The 16514-nt window shown below is 47.9% G+C and overlaps 1 pseudogene; it reads right to left on the minus strand.

Annotated features, from left to right (window-relative positions):
* Positions 1-14652: 14652 nt before the first annotated feature.
* On the minus strand, positions 14653-16021 carry LOC144247544 (olfactory receptor 14A16-like; annotated as a pseudogene).
* Positions 16022-16514: the final 493 nt, after the last annotated feature.

Below are 16514 nucleotides of genomic sequence, written 5' to 3' on the forward strand. Positions count from 1 at the left end.
TCAATGGATTCCTGGGTTGTAAGATAAGCTTGTATTCTATTTGCCATCTGTCGAAAGGTTGGGCAGGTTTTGTTATCTCTCCCAAAGACAATGGTTTGCCCCTTAGAGGCAATGGTTTGTTTATACACTATTGACTGACTCACTGCCGGGCTGGTAAATGTAACACCGTGAGGGGTCCCACCCAGAGGGGGAAGCCAAGCACTCTATTATTGTTTAAAGGGGTAGCTTTTTGGGGAGACGAGGCAGCTCTCTGGGCGGGATTCTGAGAGTAGCAGCTCGCTCTCTCTCTTCGTGGGATTCCCAGAGAAGCAGCTCTCTCTCTCTTCTTCGCGGGATCTCGCAGCGAAACAGCCGGGGAGGCGGCGGCGGCGGAGCTCGGAGGCAACCCCAGCGCAGAGGAAGACCGGCCCCACTGCCACCAGATCTTCAGAGGAAAACTATACCCTTCAAAAGATCACCACTGCATCTGCAGTTCATCAACCACTGCAAGGGGATCAATCGTCCCAGCAGGACTGCTACTGGCACCCCGAATCCTCAGGTTCTGGACTTTTTTCACTGGTTTTGTTTGTACTGATTGCATTTGCCTTTTTAAATTGTTGTCTAGTTTTCTCCTAGTAAAGAATTGTTACTCCCATTCCCATATCTTTGCCTGAGAGCCTTTTGATTTAAAACTCCTAGTAATTTGGAGGGAGGGGGTTTACCTTCTCCATTGCACAGGAGGCTTTAGCCCTCCTTCGCAGATTCCTGTCTTGTCAAACCTAGACAAATGTCAGTACTTAGCGCAAACCGAAGTGTCTCAGCAAGGCTGTTTTGTTCATAATGAATTCCTCCACTATTTCTTTGATCGGGCTTAAGCCCGCATCAACTTACAGTCTGGCTTTTGAGGGTTAGCTTCTTTGGGTAATTCTCTTAATTCCTAGAAACAAAGTAAGACTGAATAATATTCTAACTAAAAATTTCTTCAGTTGACTTTTTTGGCTAAAGGACACTTATTAAACAGTTACGAAGTGCTTAAACTTTTACTGTGGTACTTTAACTCAGAAACGGTTACTACTACCTTACTGTATATCAGCTTCTAGCAAGTTTTTTTAAAATTAATTTTAAGTCTTCTGGTCCCCTAATTACCGTCCATATACAAGAGGAGGTGGGTGACCCTATTGGGTCTGGTCTGGTGTCTGGGGGTGGCACTGGTCCTTTTACTCTGGTGATATGGGTTCAGCCTTTTTCTTGAACACCTGACAAGGTCCTTCAAATTTGAGGGTTAGTGGAGTGGTGGTGCTCTAGGATTTTATTAACACCCAATCCTCAGGACTGATATGGGCATTGGTATGCAGACGGGAGGTTTGCGGGAGATACCCCTTCTTTCTGAGGCCTTCTAGGGATTTTCTTATGATTTTTAAATGATTTTGAGTTGCTGCCTCCCCTTCTAAATAATCTGCAGTACTGAAAGGGGTGATTAGAAGAGGGAGTCTAAACATTATTTCATAAGGAGAAGCCCCTATGTCGGACCGAGGTCTTGTTCTGATGCGCAAAAGAGTAAGAGGTAAATACTTGAGCTAATTCATTTTTGTCTCTTTAATTAATTTGGTTTTTACATTTTTAAGAGTTCTATTCATCCTTTCTGCCCTTCTCGAGTTTTGAGGATGCCATGGGGTGTACAATCTCTACCTTATCTCCAGGGTTTTTGTTACTTGATGCAAAGTTCAAGCGACAAAATGTGGACCTCAGTGCGAGTCAATGTTACTGACTAGCCCGTATGGAGGTATGATATTTTCTAAGATTATTTTTGCAACTTCTTGTGCGGTTTCCTTTTTGGTAGGGAAAGCCTCTGCCCAGTGAGTGAGATGATCTACAATCACTAGTAAATGTTTGTACCTCTGCACAGAGGTCATTTTACTGAAATCTACTTGTATGTTTTGGAAAGGTCTTAAAGCAAGTTTTCCTCCCCCATGTGCTGTTTTTCTCATTACCTATTGGTCAGTTTTCAGGCAAATCGCACATCCACTTGTGACTGCCTTTGCCAGGTCATACACTCCAATACATAAATTTTCCCATAAAAAGTGGTCGCACAAACCTTGGATTCCCCAGTGGGTCAATTCATGACTTGAACTATTATCTTTTTATCTCGTGGGATGATCCTTACCCTTAATTGGATTTGCAAGTTGTGAGAACCCCGGGTTTGGTTTGGGGTGTCGTGTGGTGGTAAAGTCTCTCTTCCAACCTGTGCTTCCAAAGAAAAACTCCGCAGTCTCTTGTTGCTCGGTCTCAAGACAATTTATTGCTAGTTATCTAACAGATTATGTTCTCGGGCTGCGGCTGTTTGATCAGCGGCCCGGGCAGAGACGCACACACTCCTGACACCCTGACTGTCCGGTGTCTTCTTCTTCTCCCTCCCCGCCCAGGGCTGCTGCTATCTTTTATAAGATATATTACGTATAACATGTTTACAATTATTGCCCAATACCTACTACCTATATTCCCAAGTGCTTTTCTACTCTAAACCAATCTGTGAGTGCCAACATCACCAAGAACATGGATGTAATGAAGAAGAAAGGGGAAGGACAGGAACAGCCCACTTTCCTCCTTCTTAGAACTTCTGACCCCCATGTACAAAGTAAAAACCCCCCTGTACATGTGCTAAAACCCCCCTGTACAATACTAAAAAAATTTCCCCTCTACTTTGTAACTACATTTACTATACTATCTAACCCTTTATGACTGCTTGTTTCACCTTCAAAGTTGGTAATTCATTCCATGGTTCAAACTCAAAATCACAGCTGTTCCCAGCTGCCTGCCGGGGTCTCGAATGCCTCTGACCAAGGCCTGGAACCTCTAAAAATGTCTGAGAGACATTTTGAGTTCCCACATCTCCCCTCCCTGTTTGAACCAAAAACACCTGCTTTGCCACTTTGTTCAAGGCCCTTAGAATACACATGAAAATGCATGGCATAAGAAGCAGAAGAACTACAAGCCCTATAACAATGTAAGATATTATTTTTAAAATTTCTTTCCACACTGGTGAGAGATCAAAAAGGTTAAAGAAATCATCCCACCAGGATCCTGTTACTTTTTTCAACTTGGTGATACTACTTTCTATCTGGTTTATATTTTCATGAATGGATTTTGAATGATCGGACAAGTTCATGCAGCACATCCCCTCAAATTCTTCACATCCGTGCCCATGTGACAGCAACAAATAATCAACTGCCACCTTGTTTTGAAGCACTGCCTGTCTTGCACTGCTGATATCTGTTAACATGTCACTCAGTGCAGACGAAATGGCACGACTGTGTTTGCTCAACCAGCAAGCTATGTGATCCAATTGTGTCAAGGCCACCCCTGATGCTGTTTGGGGCGAGAAAATTGCAACCGCAATTCTCCGAGCCTTGTCCCAGGTATAAACATCATCATCACAATTCGGACTCTATTGATCAAAGGATCTTTTTCTCTTTGTATGTCTGCTCCTTTGAAGTTTTCAAATCAGGTGTTATCAATGAGAGCTCCCCAATGCTGCATGGACTGCCCTTGACTTTTGTAGGGATAGCAGGACAAACTCTGTCCCCGCAAATCAGAAACACTCCCTTCGGTAAAGTGGCTGGGTGTTGAAGGGATGATTTGCTCGTCACCTTGGTGTAATTGCACCAGGATGATGCATTTTTATAAAAAGACTGATTTGGAGTGACATCTATTGTATGATTATCTCTCTTTGCCACTCCCACTGGATTAAATTTGATGCAGTATTTCATTTTTGTTGACCCAAAAATGTCCAACTCTGGGGGTTCCAGGTGAGGCACAGGAAGGTACTACATCCAAACATGCCATCCTTCCATAGGATCTGAAAAAGTTTTCAAAACCTTTGGAGGGCTATTTTTTGGAATTGGCCACTCCTTCACTGGCACACCTACCAAACATGTTGAAAATGGTTTCCCTGGCTTTGAATGAGTCAGACAAATACTGTCCAGACCCGCTGCCTTTGCCAAAGTTTCCCACACATTTTCCCTCAGTTGTTTCATGGGAAAGTCTGTCTCATTGCCCAAAGCAACAGCCAAGAGGAGACACATGAACACTGCCTGTCTAAACTCCATGTCCATGTCCCCAACCTCTGTGAAAAACCCTGCAATACAGCAACACTCAAATAACACTTAATTTCCCCGAAAAAACACCAAGTCTCTGGGTAATCAATCGTTGTCTGACGGGATGTCTGCAGTGTTGTTGTCTGCCTCCGTCTGCGTGCTCTCTTTGCTCCTCGAGTCCACGTCCACCTGCGTCTGCACCTTGAAAAGGTTTCACGTGCCTCGCCGACACCCACTTCGGTCCTCACTGTGTGAAAACACAAGAGAAACCCTTGCCCCAAGTTATTAATGTAAATGGACCTTCAATTTGTCCTGATTCTGGATTTCTGATCAAAACCAAAGGATTTTCCCTTAACTTTGCTTGTGCACTGTTTGTAAAATGCCTGACAATTGGTGGTGTGGGCTCTGAGAATGAACCATTTAAAAAATTCAACACATACAGAGCTTTGTTCAGCTGCATATAAGGTGTTGTGCCTGCCTCTCCCCTTTTCTGTTTATCCAAAAGGGATTTCAGGGTGTGATGTGTTCTTTCAATGATTGCTTGACCTGAGGAAGAATAAGGAATACCAAAAGTGTGTTTCACTCCCCATTTTTTCAGAAATTTGTCAAGCACCTTGCCTGTATAAGTTGGACCATTATCTGTTTTTATTTCTTGTGGCACCCCGAGTGATGCAAATGCTTGTAGAAAGTGTCTGCAGGCATGTTCTGCGGTCTCCCCTGTATGTAATGATGCAAAAATCGCCCCTGAAAATGTGTCTACTGAAACATGGATATTTTTGAGCCTCCCAAAAGATGGGTATTTTGTGACATCAGCTTGCCAGAGCTGAAGACTCTGCAATCCCCTTGGATTGACAGCTCCTGTAGATGCAGGAGGCTGCACAAGCTGACAGTCTGGACAAGCACTGATGATCTCCTTTGCCTGACTTTTAGAAAGGCGAAAGGATTCCATCAATGCCTGTGCATTTTGATGGAAAAATGCATGGCTCAATTTTGCCTGCTCAGAAATATCCTGCAATGTCTGAGATATGGTCATTTTGAGCTTGTCTGCGTGAGCATTTCCTTCTGCTAAGAACCCTGGGAGTGATGAATGTGCTCTGATATGTGTAACAAAATATTCGTGTTCTCTACCTTCTAGAATTGTCCTCATGCATGACAAATATGAATACAAAATTTCATTGTCAGTGTGTTTCAAAAGTGATTCCTCTAACTGTTTGACCACATTCACGACATATGCTGAATCTGTGATCAGATTGAGAGGTTCCTGAAACAACTGAAAAACCCTGACCACTGCTGCCAATTCCACAATTTGTGGCGAACCCTGTACCATTTTAATGTCTGATTCCCACTCCCTTGTTTTTGGGTTTTGCCATGTAACTACTGATTTCTGAGTTTTTCCTGAACCATCAGTGAACACTGTCACCCATTCCACTGGTTCCTGGCTTATTTTTGGTTTTTCCCTGAAACTTACTTTCGCATTCAGCATCCTGTGAGCTGGAAAATTAATTGTACAAACTCCCGGATATCCTAACAAAGCAACTACAAAATCCTGTGATTTCTGCATCGCCCATTCAAAATACACTATTTTCAAAGGAACATGAATAACTGAGAAATCTCTGCCTGACATTGTCAGCAACCTGGTTCTCGCCTTGATAATAATCTGTGTTACCATTTCTAGATCTGTGAGAATTGTTTTTGAGGGCCTGTAAGCTAAAAAATCCCACTCTATTAACAAAAGAGGGTCCACTTGAGACAAATCCCACTGAGAAATCAACCCATATAACTGTGCTGTTTCCCCCAACACTGCTAAATGAAAAGGCAATGATTCTACAAAGCGATGTGCTTGTCTCTGCTGAATCATGTCTGTGATCTTTTCAAGGTTTCTTTTTGCTTCAGGCGTCAGCGTTCTGGGAGATTTGATGTTGTTGTCCCCTCTCAAAAGATCGAGCAATGACGAGATGTCATCATTGGTGATTCCCAGGATCGGTCTCATCCAGTTGATCTCCCCCAAAAGCTGTTGCAAGTCCTGGAGATTGGTGACCTTTGTGTTGATTTCCAGTTTCTGTGGCCTTATTGTTTGTTTCGTGATCTTCCACCCCAGGTATTTCCAAGGTGCAATTTCCTGTATTTTTGGTGTACTAATTTCCAGTCGTGCTTTTTGCACCTGCGCAATCACACAGTCACGAACCTCTTGCACCTCCTGTTTTGTTGGTGCTGCAAAGAGCAAATCATCCATATAATGGATAATATTTTTTTGAATGTTTCTCTCATGCTGGATGCAAAGCTTGGGCCATGTACCATTGGCAAATGCTTGGAGAATTTTTGAGCCCCTGTGGAAGAACTGTTCAGTGGTATCTTTGCAGAGGTTCTTCTCTGTTGATGCTTGGGACAGAAATTGCAAAGCGTGGAGCATCATCTGGATGAAGTGGAATGCTGAAAAAACAGTCCTTGAGATCAATGATCACAAGCGACCAGTCCCTCGGGATCATCGAGAGAGATGGAAGCCCAAGCTGCAGTGGCCCCATGTCCTGATGACCTCGTTGATTTTCCTGAGATCATGAAGCAGTCTCCAAGACCCTGAAGTTTTCTTGCGAATGACAAACACTGGGGAATTCCATGGGCTGTTTGTTGGTTTGATGTGTCCCTTCTGCAGCTGTTCCTGGACCAACTTTTTCAACGCGCTCAGTTTTTTCCGCTCTAGGGTCCACTGATCCACTCAAACAGGATCATTTGTTTTGCAGGTCAATTTCAGAGTGTCGAGTGCCACAGTGACCCCTGTTAAAAATCCAACTCTAATTTCAGTCCCTATTGTGCCAAAAGGTCCCTTCCCCACACTGTGATGGGCTTTTGCACGATGAAAGGACGGATAACTGCTGTCTTTTTTCCCGGGCCTGTGACAACAATTGCATTCTCACTCTGCATGCACAGGGAACTCCCCCCTATGCCCGTGAAAGAATGCAAAGGTGCAACCAAGTCCCATTCCTGAGGCCAAAAAATGTATGAAATAACTGTAACATCCGCTCCTGTGTTGAGCATCCCTGTAATAGCAATTGTCTTTTCGTTACAAGTCAACTGACAAGTAATGATGGGTCGATCCCGGCTCAAATGTTTCACCCAAGATGCATGCACGTCTGCTTGATCACCAGGAAAAGAGTCCCGTTTGTTGAACACCGGCATGGCTTGCCTTTCTGGATGAGATGGCAGAGCCATAGCTCGAGCAATCAGTGTGTTTTGTGGAATTGTCAGAGGTGGTTGCAAGGCTTTTGCCGTGACCATCAGCTCCTCATTATGGTTTGCTGAAATCAGAGATGGATAAACAACAAGTCCAAGGATACTGCTCCTGTCCCTGGCCATTATTAAAAAGTCCTGCCTTTTCCAAGAAGTCCCTGTGACGCCTGTAGGTATCACTGCATGGCTATTGTCCAAAAGACACATCAATTTGGAGGTTGCCAAGACGCATTGGAATCTGGGTGGTACCAAGTCTGGGTTGCTGGGGATTTTGGAGATTGCTCTGCCGAGGGGTTCTGTTTGTTGCTCCCCAAGGATTGTTCCTGTTGGTTCTGTGTCACCGCCAGGATTTTTGCCTGAGCGCGCTGGCGTTGATTCGCGCTCTTTTTCCCATTTCCCGGAATCGGGAGAAGTTTCCCATCCACATCTGTCTGTGAGTGACACTCACTTGCGAGATGTTTCCCTCTCCTGAATCGATGGCAAAGGTCTGGTGGCTTTCTGGGCTTTGCAAGTTGTGGGCAGTTCCTTTTAATATGTCCTTGTGTCCCACACCCAAAGCACTGTCTCTCTGCACTGGAGTTGCCCTTTGTATAATTTGCAAGAACTTCCCTAACACGTTTTTCAATTTGATCCCCCAAGTGTTCCTCCATGATGGAAGCAACATGTTGTGGTGTCCCCACCTTGCTGCACGCCCCGATCATGTCTGCCAAGGTGGCCTGGTGCGGCATCATGCTGATGATCCGTCTGCACTCCGGATTGGCATTGGAGAACGCAAGGCTTTTGACCAGGTGTGGTTTCGCTCCCTCCTTGCTCACCTGCCGCTCCACCACCTGAGAAAGACAATCCACGAATAAAGAAAACAGCTCTGAAGGACCCTGTTTGATCTCCGTGTAGATGTTGTCCTGGACCCCCGTTGGAGCAATCTGAAGAATTGCCCTCCGTGCTGCCTCTTTGATGTCGCTGAGCACGTGACGCGGGAGTCTCACCGCCTGTTGAGTTAGACCATCCTCAGGAGGATCACCAGCAAGCTGCACCATGGTGAGGTTTGCATTTGGCCCGCCCTGGTATCTGGCTCTCAGCTCCTCCACGGATCTCCTCCACGCCTTCTGCCACATGAGAGATTGGGTGTCTGTAAGAACTGATGTTGCAAGATATTTAAGATCATATGGTGTTAAGTCATACATGCCAAAAATACTTTTTAACATCTGCTTGAAATATGGTGATGACAACCCATTGTCCCTAATGGCCTTAGCTAAATCTTTGATTGCTCCACAATCCAGGTGTTCCCATCTCGGGTTTTGGCCCAGAGCGTCATAGTTCACTGGCATCATTATTTTTCCCGAGCCCTGTAATAAACCTTTCTCTTTCTCCAACTCTGCTCGAATGTCCTGCCAGTCCACTTTTGCACTCTGCAAAGCTGTAAATTCAGTGGGTACTTGCCTGTAGAGTGGAGTCATCTGTTGTGGCTGCAGCTCTGGTGCAGTAGCACTCACCGATACCAATGGCGTCTGCAGCATCTGCGAAGATGAAGGCTGAGAGTCTCTGGAGAAAAGTGAAGCATCTGCTGTGGAGGAGAACACACGACTGCCCTGCATTATTTGGAAAATTTTTGGAAGATGAACCAACAGTTCTGGCTGTGACTCCAAGGCTGTGCTTAAATATTGTAAAAGAAATTCAACAACCCCCTTTGATATTAAAATTGACTCTCCCGGCCCCGAAATTTTGTCAGACCTTGATTTTGGAATTGTCCTAGCTGGGACACCCTCCGAAGCAGTGATGCGTATCGTTTCATCCCGTTGCTGCGCCTCAGCAGAAGTGTCCTGAGTCCCGCACTGTTCCGGTGTCAGTGGAGGTTCCTGCTGCCGTGCAGATGTGACCTTTTTCACCCTGGAGTTTTTCTTATAAGAAACTGGAAAAAAGTCCTGCAATGTCACAGTCCCACCACTGGGTGGCGCAGTGCCTTGACCGGACAAGTTCTGCGAAGCCTGTTGCAATGTTGTGGTTCCGCCGCTAGATGGCGCTGCCGCCTGACCAGCTGAGGTGGGAACCGCACTCTGCTCTTCAATCTGCACTTCCGATAAACATCTGAGCATTTCTTCTGACAATTGATTTACATTTGCAAATCCCGCAATATTTCTGATAAACCTTTGAGCATTTCTCCTAACAACTGACTCACGTTTGCGATCCCTGCAATCGGAGAAACTGACTCTTGTTGCAATAACTGTTCTAACTTGGCCATGTCTGAAGCTGACAGGGATTGGCCATGGGCTTGGGCTGTCTGTTGCCATAGGAACGATGACGGAACCGTGCCCTGAGGAATTTTTACATCCTGGCCACGCCCCGTCCGTGCCTGCATCATCACGGGGGAGTGAACGCTTCTGCTCCAACCCCGGCTATGCTTCGGCCTCGCTCTGCCCCACACCGCCTCTGATTCAGAGCCACTGTCGTACCCCCCGAGACTGAGATAACCACTCTCCTGTTCCCATTCCAGCCCCAATGTCTCCACCTCGCTTTGCCTGTCTCCTGGCTCCGTGCCAGCACCCACAGCCCATGCGCGCCGGCTCCGCCCCGCCTGTGTCCGTACCCCGCATTCGAAATGCGAGAAATCCCTTCCACCCGTGGCTGTCGGGTTCTGCTCGACCTTCACGCACGTGCCCGCCATCTCAGCTGCAGCGAGGCACGCCTCCCGCTGTCCCTCTGCCGCTTTCTCAGCAGCCCTGGCTGCCACGGTTAGGGAGCTATCTTCCCGCGCCCCTTGGGCAGCCGCGTTTATGGCTTCACAGATTCCCGACACTGAACGTGTCACCGGGCGCTCCGAGCGTACCACCGTCGCACTCGCACTCCCCGCTTTCGCCCCGATCTGTCCCGCCCCATCCGCTCTCCCCAGCTTCTCCTTCTGCGCGGGCTGTTTTGAACTCCCAGCCTGTGCAGATGCGAATGCACTTTCCTCTCCCTCCTCCCCCTGCTCTGCACTCATGTTCGCACCTTCCCCTACCGGAGCTGCCGCCGCCGCTGCCCCCCTCACCGTGGGTTTGGGCTTGGGCAATGCCTTCCTCCCACTGAGGGTCGCGGCTGTGCCCGGCTCGCTTGCCTCCGTCTGGGGAATATCTGCATCGAAGGAGCTTAGGGACTTTTGGGAAACTGAGGAACAGCGAGAACCCGGGGACACGGGATGCGATTGGGTATCATCTCCCTGATTTTCCACTGCCTGTGCTATGCCTGTGTTGAGAGGGGCTGTCCCAGCTGCTGGCTGGACGGTCCCCCACCCTGTTTTTCACCAGGAGCCTTAGCTGCCTGGCTTGAGCTACCGTGTTGTGAGAGTGACTCTAAAACTGTTCTTGCTGAAGGTAAAAGTTTTGCGACAAGCTTATTATTCCTTATAGCTTGATAATATAATTGCTTATTAATTTCCTGCCAAAAATTTGGCTCAAAAAATAAATCTGGGTCTGAGTGTGGGAAATTACACCTCACCCACAATAATAAATCTTTCAGCTCTTTTTGAGCGATCTCCACCGGATGGGCAGAGATGATGCCCTGGAAGGCAGATACAATTTGTTTTTCCTCTTGGGAGAATTCCCCCGCCATGTTCTTAGTTTTGACCTTTCTCACCAAAAGCTGAGTCAACCCGAGGTCAGTCCGGAGATGGCACTGATCACCGTCCAGCAGTTCACAGGTGAGAGATCCCAGGCGCGCTTCTGTGTCATCTCCTTCCTGGAAAATCCCCGAGACGAGTTGTTTCAGTGAAGGTCAGGTTCTTATCTCCAGCTGTCTGCTCCATCTCTTCTTGGAATTTGCTGCGAGTGTGTGTGCTCTGCTCTTCTTTTGTTTTTCTTCTCCGCTGATGAAGGTTGGAGGTTATTTGATGTTTCTTTTCGTTCTTCTTGCTGATGCCCGCACAGGGATGCCAGATGTGAGAACCCCGGATTTGGTTTGGGGTCTCGAGTGGTGGTAAAGTGTCTCCTCCAACCCGTGTTTCCGACGAAAAACTCCGCAGTCTCTTGTTGCTCGGTCTCAAGACGATTTATTGCTAATTATCTAACAGATTATGTTCTTGGGCTGCGGCTGTTTGATCAGCGGCCTGGGCAGAGACGCACACACTCCTGACACCCTGACTGTCCGGTGTCTTCTTCTTCTCTCTCCCCACCCAGGGCTGCTGCTATCTTTTATAATATATATTACGCATAGCATGTTTACAATTATTCCCCAATACCTACTACCTATATTACCAAGTGCTTTTCTACTCTAAACCAATCTGTGAGTGCCAACGTCACCAAGAACATGGAAGTAAGGAAGAAGAAAGAGGAAGGACAGGAACAGCCCACTTTCCTCCATCTTAGAACTTCTGACCCCCATCTACAAAGTAAAAACCCCCCTGTACATGTGCTAAAACCCCCCTGTACAATACTAAAAAAATTTCCCCTCTACTTTGTAACTACTTTTACTATACTATCTAACCCTTTATGACTGCTTGTTTCACCTTCAAATTTGGTAATTCATTCCATGGTTCAAACTCGAAATCACAGCTGTTTCCAGCTGCCTGCCGGGGTCTAGAATGCCTCTGACCAAGGCCTGGAACCTTTAAAAATGTCTGAGAGACATTTTGAGTTCACACAGATGAGGAGCCTTCATTCCTGTGACCACCAAGGGCAGAAAAAAAAAGACCTCCTAGCAACCAATTGCACTGGCACAGAGTGCATTGAGAAAATGTCTACCAGAAAAAAAAAAAAAAAGAAAAAGAAAAAAAGGACTATAAAAACAAAAACGTCAGAGGGGGAGCATGCGTGCCATGGTGGAGAGGAGACTCCCCGGCCACCCAGAGCTGCCTTTTTTGCTTAATACTGCTTGCTTAATAAATTCTTGTTAGTTGATTTATCTGTAATTGGCCTCCCCAATTGAATTTGTCCATAATCCAGGCATCCAGGGAGCATCCTTTTGCCTATGCAAGGGATTGAAAACAGGCAAGTGCCCAAGAGAGGAGGCTGCTCTGTGCCCTTGGGGGCATGGACAGAGCAGGGAGGGGGCCCAGGATATTTGTCAGCGCCAGCCTCTGTCTGTGCCAGCCCTTGGCAGCCCTGGCTGCTGAGCCCAGCTCTACCCTGGGCTGAGTTTGGCTGTGGCCCAGCTCCATCCTCCTGCAGGGCTCAGGGCCTGTTCCCAGCCATGGCCAGCCCTGGCCGCCTCTCTGCTGGCCCAGAGGCCGGCAGAGCCCGGGCAGGGCTGTCTGTGCAGCCCCACAGGTGCCATGGGCTCTGCAGGAGCTGGCAGAGGCTGCCCAGCAGGGAGGCCATGGGGCACAGAGCCCCAAGGCTGCTGTGGGTACCTAATAAGTGCTTGAATGTCTTCAGGAACATGTGAATTGTTCCAGCTGATAGCATTTCACCGAGGGTTCTGAGATAATGGGCCTGCAGCTGCCCCTCCCTCTGTCCCTTAGTGTTTCCCAGCTGTCGTTATCCTTATCAGAATGGTGACTGATCTTGGGATCTGTTTTCCTTCCAGTCACTGGTCTCCCAGGCATCTGACTCCTCTCAAGATCAATGTTCAAGTCCCTTCTCAGGCCCAAAGAGGCTCTCCTGGTTCCATGCCACATCCCAGGTTTCTTATCTACATGTTCAGCTGGTTTCTTCATCAGAAATCTTATTTTGTCCCTGATTTATTTAGCCATTTTGGTTGTGATGTGTGTTCTGCAATGAGTTTATTGATGTTTTTGTTCCCCTCAAACTGAGCCTCCAATCTTATCAGTAGTTCTTACTCTTCTTTAGTCAAGAATATTTTGTGGGCTTTTTGGACCACAACATCCCCTGCAGCATTACAGGCTGGGGACAAAGGGGCTGGACAGCGGCCAGGCAGAAAGGGACCTGGGGGGACTGGTGGACAGCAGGCTGGACATGAGCCAGCAGTGTGCCCAGGTGGTCAAGAAGGCCAATGGTTCCTGGGCTGGATCAGAAATGGTGTGGCCAGGAGGAGCAGGGCAGTGATTCTTCCTCTGTGTTCAGGACTGGTTGGGCAGCACCTCGAGTGCTGTGTCAAGTTCTGGGCTGTCAATTTAGGAAGGACATGGAGGGGTGGAGCATGTCCAGAGAACAGCAACAAGGCTGCTGAGGTGTGTGGAACACAATTCCTGTGAGGAGTGGCTGTGGGATCTCTTGTTGTTTAACCTGAAGAAGAGGAGGCTCAGGTGAGACAAGGCGGTGTCAGGGACTAGGTTGGATTTAATGATCTCCAAGGTGTTTTCCAACCTTGCTGGTTGTGTTATTCTCTGAAACCACCCTTGGAGCAGTTGCAGGATTGTCCAGAACAGGGAGCCCCACAGCCAGACACAACAGCCCAGATGTGCCCCCCTGGTCTGTGGTGCCTCTGGCAAGAGAGCAGCATGAGGCATGCAGGAGCCTCCAGACAATTCCTGAAGCATTTGTAGGATGATCCTGTTCCCCAGGGGACATTCCCATGGTGCCACTTTTGGGAGTGAGGCCAAAGAGGAAAGGGCAAACAGGGATGGGCTGCTTGCAGGAGAGGGAAAAGCAGTGGGCAACAGGAAGAAATTTGTAGCAGGAGGAATAAAGAAAGCAAAGGTGAAGCCAAGGAAATGCTCAGGGCAGTTTGGAGGTGTCTGCCAGGCAGCCCTGGCTCTGAGCAGCAGCGTCTGCAGTGGGACAGGAAACTCCCAGCTGATGGGAACAAACTTTCTGGCTGACTGCAGAGGACAGGAAAAAGCTGAGTGGTTTCCCTGCCATGCCCCAGCCCTTCCTGGCCCCTGGGGCTGATGGCATTTGTGCTCTCTCAGGTTCATGTACCCACAGCAATGCCATGGGCTGCTCCCACCTGCTGTGTGCAATGCAAACAGGGGCTGCTGAGCCTGTCCTGCCGTGTCTGTGCCTGCAAGGACAAAGCACCTGTGTGAGCTGGGGGAGAGGCCAGGGCTACAGAGGGTGGTTATTGTTTACAGATCCATGAGGATGCTCTGGGACGGTGCTCTGGGCTGTCCAGAGCATCCTCATGGATCAACCCCTGATCTTCTGTTCCTTCCCATCTCCCTCAGGGACCCTGCAGAGCACCAGCCATGTTGTTTGCCCTCAGCCTGCCCATGGCTGCCCTGGGGCTGTTCACGGGGGTTTTCTGTGCTGAGCATTGGCCTGGCCATGTTCTTGAGAGAGCCTGGGCAAGGAGCCTGGAGTCCCCAGGCCCTGGCCTGAGGCATCAGCACTGCCCCAGCAGTGCCCATGGCATGTGAAAATTAAACAAACTGAAAAAAAAACCCACCACAATGCAACCAACAAGAAATATCAAAGATTACTTTTATTCCAAGTAATTTGTAGTTTATTAGAATTTATTTGCCATCACTTCAATGTTCCTGAAATCATCCAGTCATCAGTGTCCACACTGCAGCCTTGAGCTCCTGGTTCCTCAGGCTGTAGATGAGGGGGTTCAGGGCTGGAGTCACCACCGAATACAGAACTGACAGTGCCAGATCCAGGAATGGTGAAGAGATGGAGAGGGGCTTCAGGCAGACATTGTGCCAGTTACAAACAGGGACAGCAGAGGCAGGTGAGGGAGAGAGGTGGAAAAGGCTTTGTGCCATCCCTGCTCAGAGGGGATGCTCAGCACGGCCCTGGATATAGGCACAGAGGAGAAAACAATGAACACAAAACATCTGAATCCTAAACAGACTCGAACTGCAATGAGCCCAAGTTCTCTGAGATAGGATTTGGATCAAGGGAGCTTGAGGATCTGGGGTATTTCACAGATGAACTGGCTCAGAGCATTGCCCTGGCAAAGGGGCAGGGAAAATGTTTTGGCTGGGTGCAGCAGTGAAAAGAGAAAGCCACTGGCCCAGGCAGCTGCTGCCATGTGGGCACAAGCTCTGCTGCCCAGGAGGGTCCTGTAGTGCAGGGCTTTGCAGATGGACACGTAGTGGTCATAGCACATGATTGTCAGTATCAAAAATGGAAACAGATACCCAGTACTAAAGTAATTTGAGCATTTATTATAATGCCTAAAGCATAGGGGGCCCGTGGGTAGAGCAGGAGCGTTCCCATCGAGGATGATGCAGAGCCAGCACCGGATCTTCTTCCTTTCTTGAGCAGGGATGTTCCCGATGTTCCAGGTCAAGCAGCACCGTCTCACCAACTCAGATGTCCCCTTTTTATACTGTTTTTTGTTCCTTTGGTTTGGTTTCTGTTGGGATCTTTCACTTCATGATTGGCCCTTACAGTTCTATCCAGGCTGGCTCGTTTCTGCTTGGGGAGGATGCAGTTTATTTTAGGTGTAATATTGTAAGTTGAGTACTGTATTTCTTATAACTACCCTTTTAACTCCTCTTATAATATAATAACTAAACATTTTAACAGTATATTATTAACTATTGTACAACAGTTTCTATCCTATTTTGGACAGTCCAGAGTAAAAGCTCTTCTCCTAAAAAGAACAGAAAGATAAAGAGCTTTGCAGCACATCCTGCGTAGGAGATGTGCCTGGTGTCCCACAGGGATTTCTGCATGGCTTTGGGGACAGATGGAGCCCAGGTCACTGAGGGCCAGGCTGAGCAGGAAGAAGAACATGGGTGTGTGCAGGTGGTGGCCGCAGGCTACGGCACTGATGATGAGGCCCTTGCCCAGTAGGGCAGCCAGGGAGATGCCCAGGAAGAGGCAGAAGTGCAGGAGCTGCAGCTGCCACGTGTCTGCCAGTGCCAGCAGGAGGAAGTGTCTGATGGAGCTGCTGATGGACATTTGCGCTGTCTTCATATAGGGATCTGTAAAAAAAAAGTAATCTTGGAATAGGTGGGTTTGGAGAGGACTTTAAATATCCCAGCACATCTTGGGGGCACATTCTGTTATAAACGAGCACAATAGGCTGTCAAATCCAATTAAAAGGATTTATTAATAGCGGAAAGCGAAAGCAAACCAGCGCGCGCTGGGCGGCAGTCGTTTCAACTACCGCGCCTAGCTCTCCGTTTCCCCCCCACTTATTGGGTTGTCTCTTCCGGATGTGTGACGCTCTGGTGACGCTCTGATGTCTCTTCTGCGCAGGCGCACCCTGTTGTTAGGTGGTCATTCTCTGCCTCTTGGTGGCGCCAGTGGTCTTCTTTAAGGTTGTCTCTGCGACCTGGAAATTCCCTCAAAAACAAGAAATGTTATCTCTAGGCACGTTTACATGTTTTGCCAAGTCTGTAACGGAACTATCCTTGAAACATATCTATTCGCTTAGGTGTTTGGGTGCCTA

Source organism: Lonchura striata, chromosome 27 (assembly GCF_046129695.1).
Source record: "Lonchura striata isolate bLonStr1 chromosome 27, bLonStr1.mat, whole genome shotgun sequence".
NCBI lineage: Eukaryota > Metazoa > Chordata > Aves > Passeriformes > Estrildidae > Lonchura > Lonchura striata.